Genomic DNA, 13,325 nt, shown 5'->3' with positions numbered 1-13,325 from the left:
GCAACCAGTCTTACCTATGCAACCCCAAATATTTTGGGGTCCAGAGCCTTGAGAATGATCACTATTATTTTCTGACAGCTGCATAGGGGTGAGACTAACCATAAAATGTTGAGAACCCCCGGCCTAGACAGCTATGGCCTCACTGTTGTGTCTGGCATTCACTGCTACAAACAACACAAATCATGTACTTTATATCTTGAAGTCGTCACTCAGCCCTGTGTTTTCTCATTTCTGTGTCTTTACTTAGATCATAAACCTAGGATTTCCTCTTCTCTGCTTATCTAAATCTTACTCCTCTTTCAAGGCCAATCTTAAGTGGCTTATCTTCCACGAAAAATTCCCAGACTGTTTTAACACACGGTGGTTCCCTTTTTCTCGGAGCTCATAGTCATTATCAATTATACCACTTTGGGCTATTCATCAGGAACTGCCATGTGTACTTTTATGTTCTTTTGTAGTTGTTATTTAACTGTCATTTTCATTAACTTCTCAAGCAGGTATGCGTTATCTCCTCAACCCAGACATAGGGAGCAGGACAGTATATCCAGTAATTTTTTGTATTGTCTGCATAATTATTCACATCCCGTATTCATGGCAGGGGCTGTTATTAAGCATGTGTTGGTTAACTGATTATAAGACAGTTATGTGCAGACAGTAGGCCTCGCTATTCTTTTATAGCTCATTTGTCCTGCGTGTTGCTAGGCACAGAGTAAGTTTGGTGCTTTAGTCGCTGTAAGTATATGGTGACTGGCTGACCCACTGGGTCCACAGAAACACACATTCATGCTTCTCATTCTATACATTTAGTGTGCCTTGTGCCCTGCTTGTGGAAGATAGTTCAAACATATTAATTGACTTACTCTTCACAGTAGCCCTTTGAGTTAGTTGCTGTTATTTATATGTTACAGATGGCTAAGGGACTTAGAGGGCTTGAGTAGCCTGTCCAGGTCTCGCGGCCTGTGGAACCAGGATTTGAACACAAGTCTGAGTAACTCTCTCAAGAGAGAGTTTTTATCACTCACTACTTTCCACTCTAATGAATTCTTACTACATACATGCCATGCTTCAGTTTTTTAGTCATTCCTATCTCCGATTAGTCACAGTTTTGTGTGCATACATTTCTTTGTGAATCATCATTTTGGGCATAGAACTGGGTTGAAACTCATAGTCAGCAACCCAGATTTGTCTATCATATCCTCTATCAGAGGAAAGTTCCTATCAGTATAAACAGAGGGATGGGTGGCAAGTTATTTTAAAAGCTGATCTATCACAGGGAAGAAAATTCTGCTAAGAGAGGGAGACCCTCCCTCTCCCACCCCTTCACTCCTACCCCACACATCACACTCACACATCACACATATCACATACATCACACTCACACATCTCTCTCTCTCTCTCTCACATACACACACATCTTTGGGAGCAAAAAGTAATTGAGTTTTACTTTTAGTGCAGTGCAATTAGATTTTTCTTTACTCATTTTTAATATTATATTAGCTTTCTCTGATAAAATGAAGAAGCAGTTTAAACCTGTTGAGGTAATTTCTGAATCAGATGTGGGTTTCTTTATGCTCCATCGTGATTGGCCAGTTGCTTTGTAGTGAAGGAGTTTGCACTTCAGCTAAGCCTGGAAAAATGTCTCAGCTCTTTTTGCTGGGCGTGCCAACCCTTTCAGCTGTTCAAGACACAGGATGTGAGGAGGAATTGTTTAACAGTGACAGCACGGGGTAAATTCTGACATCTATTCTTGGTTTTGTTTCTGGACTGCTAATTTAGGGTGAGAATGATTTTCCCCTCAGCGTCCTCATCTGGGTAATGAAGTAGTCCAGGACAGTATTTTTGCAGCCATTATTTGGGTTTACATGATCTCCTTTTGACATTCTCAAGTAAACACTGCTTTAAGATTTAAGACTTTTATACCACATCTAAAGGCTCAGTGGAGTGAGTTGAGCCATCAGAGAAATCTGGCTTGTTGTGTCTTCCTCATTTCTTTTGATTAGTCTGAGTTAGCAGATCATTTTCAAATGGCTGTGCATCAAGGCTCACCTGGGAGCTTGTAAACATAGTGGTGCTTGGCGCGTAAGAGGCCGGATCCACAGGGGAAGGTCCCAGTAGTTCAGATTTTCAGAGTTCTTCCCAGGAAACCGTGAAGCATACTAGTGATAAGGGCATCTGGGCTGCACCATTAACCAGCTCAAAAATAGTTCATTCAAAATTTCTCCATGACTATTTCATTATTTTGTTATTAGAGTTGATAGTTTTAATATGTAAAAATAGAGGATATAAATAATATTTTATATATAAATAAATATATATTATATATAATAGTATGTTTAATACATAAGAACAGAAGATAAATAATAAATAAAAATAGGTATATTTGAATTTCTGATAATGCATATTCTTGCATACATATATCCCACGCAATATTCAAATCTTGTTTTACCTTATTTGGCAATGCTTCATGCCATAGAGCCAGGAAAATCTCAATTCTTTCACAAAGACTAATGCTGAGAGGTCACAAAGGACCTTGAGACAGAGGGTTTGTAGAGGCTTTGGTACTGCCTGTTAAAATGTATTCTGAGTCCTTTTGAGAACCATTATAGTGGAAATTTGGAGATGCCTTTTTAATTTTTGGTTCCTTCTCTTTCTGTTGCATTTTGCCAGTGCAGCATTCACTTTTATTTCTTAAATAAATTGAAGATTTTTTTTTAGAGTGTCAAGGAATTTAACCACATAGCTCCTATTAAGCCATCATTTCATACAGAAATTTTTTACAATCTTTCTCATGTGGATACTGCCACCTTCTCCTAAATTGCAAAGTATCTTGACGTGAGGCGTGTAAGAAATCTAAGATCTCCCCACTGGCCAATTTGTTGTCTTCACAAATAGTTATTCTTTCAAATACAATATTTCTTACTGTAGTTAAATTGTACTTCTTTAGGCTCCTTTGGAAAAAAAAAAAAAAAAAAAAACTTACCCAGGACATACCAAACAAGGTAGGAAACCAAGGCATTGGCTATTGTTCAAGAGCAAACCAGGTCAGCGCCAACAAAGCCAGGATTCATTTCTATTGAAACTGATCTCTGGGTACCACCCACAGTTATTGCAAACCGACTCAGCAAAAAAGGCCTGTGGCCATTCGAAAAGCAAATATTTTTGCTTTGGCTTTTATTTAATAAGTTTTCAAATGTAATTTTCTAGGCCCCTAATAGGCACACTTATCTTGTGAATATGGCACATACTAGCACAGAGCCTGCAATGGGGGTTGTGATTGTCAAGGATCTCCTGCTTCTGGGTGCTTTGGGGTGGAATGTGGATGAATGGAATAATGGCTTCTGCGACTGAGAACCACATTCCTCTCTGTCTGCAGGTGAGGACAGTTTGATTAGTTCTTAAAACATTTTTTTGCGAACTCAAAAATATCTACTAATACTTCTGATTTTCCACCTTAAAATATTGTTGTCGAAGGAATTAAGGAGTTCTGCAGCTCAAAAACAAAGTGTTCCCAAATTTACTTACGTTTTTGGTAAGCACATGTTAGATTGGACCTGGGGAAATAAAACAGTTGTCTGTGTTGGGTCAGGCACAGTGATGATCCCAGGCAAGGGGTAGTCAGTGGGGAAATGAGATGAACAGTTTGCTTCCCTGAGGCCCCAAACCACTGTTTTGTACAACCAGCGTTGGAAATCCTTCCCTCAACTGCACTTTTTTTTCCATAGGGCAAATGGACTAATGAATGAAGAACAATGGGCAGCAATTTAAACCTCTAGAAAGTGAAAGTGTTTAGGAGGGAAGACAGAATGAGCCTGGCTTTGTTGCCCTTCATCCAGCTCCTGAAGCCCTAGTCTACAGCTAAATGCCTTCACGTCTGTGTGTCAAATATTCGTCTGTAAAGAAGTGATAATGCCACTTACTTGGCTGGGCTATGGAGAAGATTAAAGCAAGTAATATATGTTAAGTGCCTAGCACAATGCCTGGGAGGGGTATAGCTTTTAAGGAGTTCAGGAAACCTTAATTCCCTCTTGCCTTTAAAACTCCATTTGTGAGGGTATATTCTAGAATTAGAAAGGGTACTTATTGCACTAACTCGTTAAGAGATTGTTCATGGACGTGTTTATTTATATGCTGTGTTTCCTCTGATTAATAACCTACTTTGGAGCTCACCATGACCAGGCATGAGGTAAAATGATCTTCCTTTACTCAAAATGTGCGCCATATTTGAAATTCTGGCTGACAGTGGCAGCCTCAAAAACTCATGACCTCAGTTATCCGGATTTCTTTCAGCTCTAGTGCTGTTTTAATTATAAGTATTTAATTTTTATTTTCTTTCGTGGCAAGAGCTGTGTATTTCCATCACCATGGTTATCTTCTGATGCCTCAAAGTATTTGGCTGTTTTCCTTTATTTAGGCATAAAGGCAGAGACATTATAATTTGTCCAAAAGTATTTGCTGTCTCCAAACAGTAGACAGAATGACATACATTTATGAAGTGCTAAACCATTACCATTGTTTTGTGTTTGGTGCTTGCGAACTGGGAGCTTTACATGTTATTAAAAGCTTTCAACACCTTCTTCTCCTCCTTTGAAAAATAATCAGCATATTGCTTGCCTCTCAGCATTTTTTTAAGGAAAGCCAAAGACAGTGTTTTTCAATTTCTGAAAATCTAATTCCAAATGCAATGGCAGTACACACTGGTTGGACCTTTTAGGGGTAGGTTAACAAACTATTTCTCCTATTTCTTTTCAAACCCATTTCAGATTTGCAGCTCTCCATATTAAAACTAGTTGCTTGCTTGGTGGTGGAAATATTCCATTGTATTGGAGAAAAGGTATTGTAGACATACCTTGAAAGTATTCCAAATGTACCTGAAAGAGCATTGGCATTCAGCCATCAGAGGGGAGCAGAAATTCTGCTGGCAGACCCCAAATCTTTGACATGAAATTCACAAAATGTGCACACGTTTTGTATTTCTATTTAGAAAAAGTGGAAAGCCAGCTCTGCCCATGTGTGCTCCTGATCTTAAATACTGTTATTCTTCTAAATATAGTTCAGGACATTTGTCAGTGAACTGTGAAACTATTGTTAAAAATAAAATGGAAATTCAAACCTCAAAATAAACGATGAGCGATTTGTAATGCATTACCACTTGCGGTTTTTGCTTGGCGTTGGTAAATCTGACGCCCATGGAATCCCATTTTGGGGGAACCCTATTTAAATAATATAGTAAAAGCCTTTTGAATCTTATAATTCTGGTGGCTACTTTTGCATTTGAGTAGAAAACTACAAAGCTGGATTGATTTTTCAAAAATGTATTTTTATATTTTGTCAATATACATAAAAATGGAGGAGAGGAAGTGAAATGATTCATTTTAGATGACAAATGAATCCATTTTCCCCTGCAGTGCTCTTACAAAATTCCTGTTGACATTCAAGTTAAGCACATGCATGAAGAGGAGAATTCTAGTCACAAGCTCACTGCTGCTGTCTCTAAAGGGAGATGCATGGATTTTTGTTAATTCCCTGCAGCCATGCTCCCTTTCAAGACTATTTTCTAGGCAGTCTCCTCTCTTTTAGTCTGGCTATTAGCCTGTGAGGACTATGCCCTACTTTCCATGTGTGTTTTCCTGATTTTTTTTTTTTTTTTCTTTTGAGACAGGGTCTAACTGTGTTGCTCAGGTTAGAGTACAGTGGTGCAGTCATAGCTTGCTGTAATCTGGAACTCCTGGGCACAAGTGGTCCTCCTGCCTCAGGCTCTCGAGTAGCTAAGACTACAGGAGTGCAACACTGCACCTGGCTAAGGTTTTTTGTAGATATGGAGTCTCACAGTGTTGCCCAGGCTGGCCTCAAACTCCTGGCCTCAAGCGATCCTCTGGCCTTGGTCTCCCAAGGCACTGGGATTACAGGTGTGAGCTACCGCACTAGGGCCCGATTTACTTTTTTAGTTTTTTAATTGTCAATAGGACTTGCGCGAGAAGGTCATGAGCAGACTTTGGGCTTTATTCAGGAAATGGCTATCACTGTCTCTGGAGATTGTGTCAAACTGAGTTGAGCGGGAACGGGCCCAGTGTTTCTAATGTTGCATCCACTGCAACATTTTTGTTGTTACCTATGCACAAAAGGACACCCAGGTTGTTGTTTAAAATATATATATATTTATATATATTTTATGTATATATATATATTGGCACCTGTGTTTTAGCCCCTAGTTCTCCATGTAGACGCTTAGAAATCTGCTCAATATTCTCCTGCAACAGTTTTGTGTGACTTGTGCCAGAGCAAAGAATCACAGGCTCACTATATTAACTAGGCAGTGTAAAAGCATATTGCAAACATTATTATCAGAAGAGAACAACTTTATAAGTCTATAATCATTTTGAATACTAATGGCAGCAATAACAGTGGTAACCGATGGGTGATAAACCGAGGACGGATGGCTAAGTGCTGTGTCGGAGAAGTCAGCTTATAAATCAGAGGCAGAGCAGAGGGAAGGAGGACAGACCTGACTTCAGGACAAAGCTTTCAACCCCGACACAGGCAAAGAAAATAGTCATCCTAGCATCGTGGGGAGATACGGGTTGAGGGATATAATAAACCTCTTTTAAGGAACTTAGTGATTTTTTCACATATTTACTTTACGTACCTCAACCCAGGGGGCATTCTTTCACCGAAAGAGTATTGCTTCAAATTGAATCAATGCACACACACAAAAAAATCACAGGCAGCTCTACTGGATGGTGAAATACAGCTGCCTTGTCATGGGAGGAGTTAATTGAGTCTCATTGAGACCTGGATGGCCATCCCTGCTCCTCAAACCACAAGGCACTCCAAAGGCTGGAGATGTCTTGCAAACCTGGGAAATATTTGAGCAGCAGAAACACATCTCTCCCAGTTGGAGTCTCAACCTTCTGATCCACCCCAGCACCCCTCATAGAAATCAGCTTTGGGAAAACACTTTGAATTCTTGTTTTGAGACCACTGGCATCTGCAGTGAATCTCTGTTCCTCTCCCACCCTCCCCTGTGGATAAGGTCCTTCTTTCTGCTGGCCCTGTTGGACTTTTGTTTCTCCTTCCCCCGGGAGCTGCCTTTGAAGTCAGTGGGAGCTGTGCAGTGGGCTGGTGAGAGTGGGAGGCTGGAGTGGGGGAACCAGGACCAGATGCAATCCATGCTGCTTACTGGGATTACGGGTTTCTCCTTCTCCTTCCTTTTTATGTATTTATTTTTATTTTGAAATGTGTGTCTTCTCTTGGCTAAAATAAAGACTGGGGGAACTGGTCTGGCTTTAAAGAACCCTCTGGAGCCAGCTTATTCATACAGAGTTGACTGTGACAAGCAGCTGCCACCAAAGCTACGAGTACCAGGATTTGGAAATTGGACATATACCCATTTCATTTATGCTTAGGTTATTTGGGAGGGGTGGGGAAGGGCTGGAAAGTGTCAGAAAATGTATAAATGAATCCTGTTGTCCTCTCTTTTCTAGTATCTCGTTTTCCAGCCACTTGGAGCAAATTAATTTGCCTCTCAGAACCCCAATTTTCCTTATCTATAAAATAGAGACAAAATTCTTAGCCTATGGGGTTGTTTTGAAGATGCAAAGACTGATATTCTTAAGCACTTTACATAGTTTCTGGTTCATTTTAACTGCTTAATAATTCGAATTCTTTGTCATTATCAAGACTGTACTTATGAGATGGCAAGTTTCTACTGAATGTGTAATAAGGGCTTACAGGGCAAAAATGACAGGGCTCTCTTTAAAAGCAATGCCACTGGGATACTAGTGAATACTTCTTTGTGAATATATCCACCAATACTCTAGATTGGGTCAGGGGTGGTCATTCCATGCACAGGGTATTAGAATTTTTTTTTTTAAATAAGTGGTTATCCAAAGGGGTTGATGCCTGGGTCATTTGGAGATTTGTCCTTGAACATTCTCCAGTCTGGCTTGGGTTGTCTCAGTTTTGTCACTCAGATTTGCATCTTGTCTTTCTTTCTGTTTTTAGTTGCTTGGATTTCTCCCAAAGTATTTGTGGCTGAAATTCCTTTTGGACTCTGAGCTGCCTTTTTTACATAAGCTTTGGATTGGAATCAATAGAATGTCAAGATGCCAGGCACATTCAGCCTAATAGCAGGTGGGTGTCTGCTGGACAGTGTGCCTGGTTTGCCTGACAGTAGCAAATTTAGGCCAGAATTAATGAGCCAGGGAAGGTACTGTTGGTGTTGCAAGATTTTTGCAGTTTTCGGAAGTAATTTTGTTTCTCCCTTTCAATGGGATTTTCAGAAGTTTTCAGAAGTAATTTTGTTTTTCCTTTTTAATGGGATTACATTTGCAAAAGAAGTTTGTTTTCATATATGTGCGAGTGCATGCATGCCCCTTTATTATAATACCTTTAAGATGGCATCGAGCCAATTTATTTTCAGAAAATAATATTCACACATACCTAAAAATCTGGTTCATAAACCTCAATAGAGTTTCATTAAAGTTAAGTTAACGGTTTGTCTTAGTCTGTTTAATGTTCAAAGAGAAGAAAACACCCAAAAGTGGAGTGAATTGCTGAAGTTTCTTGTGTACACTTATTAGGACATATTCCTGCTATATGACGAGCTATCATCAGAAAACAATCAGTCAGCAGAAGCCAGGTCATGTGGGCTGGTGAGTAAAGGAAATGGGTGGAGAGCCAGACATTCCTGTATTTCAATCTTGCTTCTGCTATTCAGCGGATTGAGAAAAATGCCTGCCTTTTGATTTTCTTTTTCCTCTGGGATTTTACTTATATATCAAGGAGTAAAAAAAGAAAGCCCTCATTTATCTAGGTACTTTTAAAGAATAAATGTGGAAATGCAAGTAAAGTACCTGGTGTACATCCTAGGCATTCCAAAAATAGTGGCGTTCTGGCTAATCCGAAGAGATTAGATTAGAAGTCCATAGTGATGATTCAGGTTTCTTTCATGTTTTATATATTAGCTGGCCTTTTTGTTTTTCTTATTCTCTATCTTGTAACAGGCATTCTCTTATTTCAGCTTTTAATTTCTAACATAAACTCAACTCTGAAACCCATGCCTTCTAATTGTTGACCACGGATACCCTTGAAATTTGCGTGACCGCCCACAGTGGGATGGTATTAAAACATCCTGATCTAGATTTGGGCAGAGGATGAATAAAATGGAAATGAGGCTTATGCAAATTAGCTTCCCATTTGTTTGGAGATGGTCGAGGGCAGAGGCAGTCCTTGAGTCTTCCAGATTTTAGAACAGAGCAAGCAGTGCTCTGAATGACAAGCCCGTGGCTTCATGTGGCTCATAACAGGATACCACTTACCCCCAGAGAAGACTGACCTCTATATTTAGTGGTCAAAGAAAGGAAAATAATTGTTTGATGGTACCACTGAGTCCTAGTTCAAACAGTTTAGAAAACTACCACATCTCCACTTCTTGGAGCAATATGGTGGTTGTTCCCTTCCCCTAGGTTCACAGCCTGAGTCTTCATGGGCCTTCGTAGCACAAGTAAAAGAATATTCATGTTAGAAGTTGACTCCAGAATGGAGACATCCATTTTCTTCTGGAATAAAAGATTAAATTATCTCTATAAAGTAGTAACATTATATACATTCTTACAAAGTTGGTTTTACAGTATTATTTTAAATTTATAGAAATGGATTTTATATAATGAAATTATTTGTTTTTATTCAGGGAAAATGTGTATTTATTTATGGGTCTATGAGATTGGTGCCCCAAAGTTCTTGACCCATGTTTCATTTGAGTAAAACTTGGTGTAATGTTTGGAATCATTTTGTAGTGTTATTTTTAAGATCTTTCCACCCCCAGTTAGGAAGTGTGACACATGTGATTCTATGTCATTTCATTTCAACTTGGGTCTTATTTAGCCTTTGAAAGGATGAAATCCTGACTATGATTGACAGCTGTGTCTGTAAACATGGATGCAGTTTGGTATTAACTTTTATCTTTGCAAACAGTGAGGGGCATGGAACAGTGCCACTAACAATGGGAGGTACTTACATAATATTAACTAACACTCTACAATCTGTGTGATATAGGAGGTTGAATCCATATGTAGATCCTGCTCTTAGATCCTGTAGATTGATGGTAAGGCAAAAACAAATGCAGTGTTGATAGAATTCTGTCGAGTAGCCATATGAGCATTATTTTGATACTTATGAAATACAACCTTGTGATTATATGATGTATGTGTTTGTATATGCATGCAGGGTGTAGTTGTGGTTTGTTTCAATTTAGGAACCTCTATGAAAGTTACAGAAAGCTTGAATGGAGACCCTAAGGAAGAGGTAGAAATTACTTGTTCAATAACTCTTAGAGGTCTTTTTCAATACTACTAATTGATTGTGATTTGTACGTAGTGTTTGTTTGAGGCATTGTAGCAAAGTGGTCAAGAAGTCTAGAATTAGGCCAGTCAGAGCTTAAATCCTAGCATTTATTAGCGTAGATTTTGGGTGCATTATTTATCCTCTCTGGGATCAGTTTCTTCATCTGTGTAATGGGAGTAACTGGAGCATCGACCTTATAATCCTACTGTGTGAATTAAACGAAGACATCTCAAATAAGATGCGTGGTACGTAATTAGGCACTGAGTAAACCATAACTATTGCCATTATAATCATTAGTATAATATGTATAATGGGAATAATAATTAGTCCATCTTTTGGACTAATACAGGCCTTTATGGATTACATGTCTAGCTGTTTTTATTATTAATTTAGGATGACAGCACCTAATTTGAGAATTGTTAAGTAATGGCTAGCAAAAAGGGTCTCATTTTATAAGATTCTGTGTATGTTGGATATATATATATATATATATATATATATATATATATATAGTTTTTACTATCTATTTCTATAACTTTCTGCCTCGTTGTTTGATTTCACAGCTCTGGAGGTTAAAGCTAAGCTACCTCTCCACTCTCCTGTGCCTGCCCTTATCTAAAATAGAAAGCCATCTGAAAGAAAAGAACCTAGGGAAAATTCCCATGTGAGAAATGAAATTGTCCTTGTGAAGGGTTAGGGCTCTAGGAACTGTCTACAGAAAATCATTGAAAGATAATCTTTATAGGATGCTGAAAATTACTGGCAGGGATCAACTCTGAAGGTTAAATTGTCTCTCCCAGCACTTCTAATAGGAAATACAAGGGAGATTTATTTATTTATAATGTCCACCCTCATTTTGTATACTGTGTTGTAATACTTAGAGAAATAAAGGTAATGGAAAAGAATAGGTAAAGTACATTCATTTTGTTAAATCAGAAATTCAACAAACACTCTTAACCCATTCAGAAGCCTTGCAGCTGGTGTGCTGAAGTGGCCAGATTTCCCCTAGTTGTAGCTGTCAAGGAGTTAATCCATTGAGCAACTGATGAGCACTCTGTCCCATGAACAGAATTCAAATGTGGGTTAAAGCAATGAATTTTAGGAGCAGAACGCTCCTATTTTGGCAACAGTTACTTAAGCCCCAAGTACTTCCAGAATTAAGCAGTAGATGCTGTGGAGAGACGCTCCTAGCACAGCCCCGGACTCCTACAGAATAAAGTCAGGATCAGAGCTCGTGGTCCGCTTAAAGAATATTCCCTCAAGGCATTGTGCATGGAAGGAGATACAACTTACTTTATATAACGTGGAGTGCTGCATGTTGATTGCCATGCCCTAGAAAGAGCAGAGGCAGGAGCCTCCTGAAAATCAGGCAGAAGGAAGAGAAAATGGACTTTTCTTAAACTAATCAGAATCTGACAATGGATATATGGATGTTTTAAGAATAGGTGGTGGCTGAATGCAAAGGTGCACCTGTAATCTCAGCTACTTGGGAGCCCGAGCTGGGAAGATCCCTTGAGCCCAGGAGTTTGAAGCCAGCCTGGGCAATGTAGCAAGACACTGTTTCTTAAAAAAAAAGAATAGGGAGGGATTGGCATTAGTGTTTTGATCTGCCTCTGTGGTTGCATTGGACCGTCTTTATTCTTGTAATAGGTTTTATTTATTTATCCCTCAGAGAATATGGGCTGCCTCACTTCCTCACCAGTGAGTTTGCAGGCTCAGGAAAGCTCTACAATTAAATTGCTCTATTGTTTTAACCTCTCTGTTTAAGCAGTGGTGAACTAGGGCTCCTTAGCTACTTGCCTCGCAAAATGAACAAGTTGATTAATATTTGCACAGGACTAGAAAATGCCTTTTCTGAATGAGATGTGCACATATGGCTGCATAGTATTGACTCAGGACATTGCACTTATTTCTTTGTTTAAATCATTAGCAAAAGAAATCACATTAAAAAATGCCGAAAGGTATAAAGAGAAAAATGTGATGGCCAATCAAAGCTGTGAATGGCCTTTCTTATGCTGCGTCTTAATTCTGTATTTCTGTAAAGCAGTAGGTATTGAATGCCTAGATGGAGTGGCTCAATACAGTCAGATTTTGAGGTTTTTCCTTAGACACTCTGCAGTTCTTTCTCCCCTTGGTGTCTTTCAGGACATGACAGTATGCCCCCCAGAGCCACAGAGGACAGACATCCTTCTCTGGGCCTCCGTGCCTGCTCCTCTGCAAACAGGGCAGGTCCTGCCCGGGCTGAGCAGAGAATCACTTCCTGTGCAGTTGCTGGCTGCCCCTGCAGATGCTGGCTGACACAGGGTTCTAAGTGGTGCTGAAAGCTGCTTTATGAGCCTTGCAGAGGCGGTGTGCATGTGTGCAGCTGCACATCTGCGAGAATACTGGTGGGTTCAGGCAACGCTGGCCCTACCTTAGCCAGGCCTTCTGTGTGGGAGCTATATGAGGCTTTTGTACACTTGCTTACTTTTCATTGCAAATGGGGCCGTATCCAAAAGGCATAGAGTTGGGGTGGGAGGAGGGTGGCGGGGCGGGGAGAAGGTAGAGATGATGGATAAAGATGTAAGAAGGATAAGGAGAGACCAGATGCAGTCGAGGGCTTTTGTGGCATGAGGAAAGGATATTTAACTTGGCACCGAGAAATGGGGTGGAATTCTAACGCTGCTCCTGACCTGCTGTGTGACCTTGAGCTCCAGTTTCCCTCTTTGTAAAATGGTGGCCCTGATGACTACCTACAAGGTTGGAGGTAGGAATAAGGGACCTAATGTGTGTCCAATCATCTGTCGTCAACACTCAATAAGCCTTTTCCTTTCGTGGCCATCCATCTTCAGGTTTGACAGAAGTGAGAATCTGCCCCCTGGGTTGAAAGGGCAAGATAGTTTGCTCAAATATTTTATTTCTCTTATAAATCTCTTGCAGGTTTAGTTCATCCCAGACTATTATTTTTCAGGGCAGTATTTATATTGTCACTGCGTTCAGGCCGC

At 39.8% G+C, this 13,325-nt stretch overlaps 1 protein-coding gene across 5 annotated transcripts in view; it reads left to right on the top strand.

Annotated features, from left to right (window-relative positions):
* FLRT2 (fibronectin leucine rich transmembrane protein 2) overlaps positions 1-13,325 on the top strand; it is a 104,361-nt gene that overhangs the window by 48,500 nt on the left and 42,536 nt on the right. Inside the window, exons 1-2 of one of the 5 annotated variants that reach the window (XM_055288535.2) lie at positions 8,003-8,130; positions 8,580-8,651. The exons of the other annotated variants lie outside the window; for them this stretch is intronic. The gene's annotated coding sequence lies outside the window, so the exon portion shown is untranslated. Of the gene's footprint in view, positions 1-8,002; positions 8,131-8,579; positions 8,652-13,325 lie in introns of those variants that run through there. 5 annotated transcript variants of the gene reach the window in all.

This window comes from Symphalangus syndactylus, chromosome 8 (genome assembly GCF_028878055.3).
Source record: "Symphalangus syndactylus isolate Jambi chromosome 8, NHGRI_mSymSyn1-v2.1_pri, whole genome shotgun sequence".
Lineage (NCBI taxonomy): Eukaryota > Metazoa > Chordata > Mammalia > Primates > Hylobatidae > Symphalangus > Symphalangus syndactylus.
This window is presented reverse-complemented; position numbering and strand designations above follow the sequence as displayed.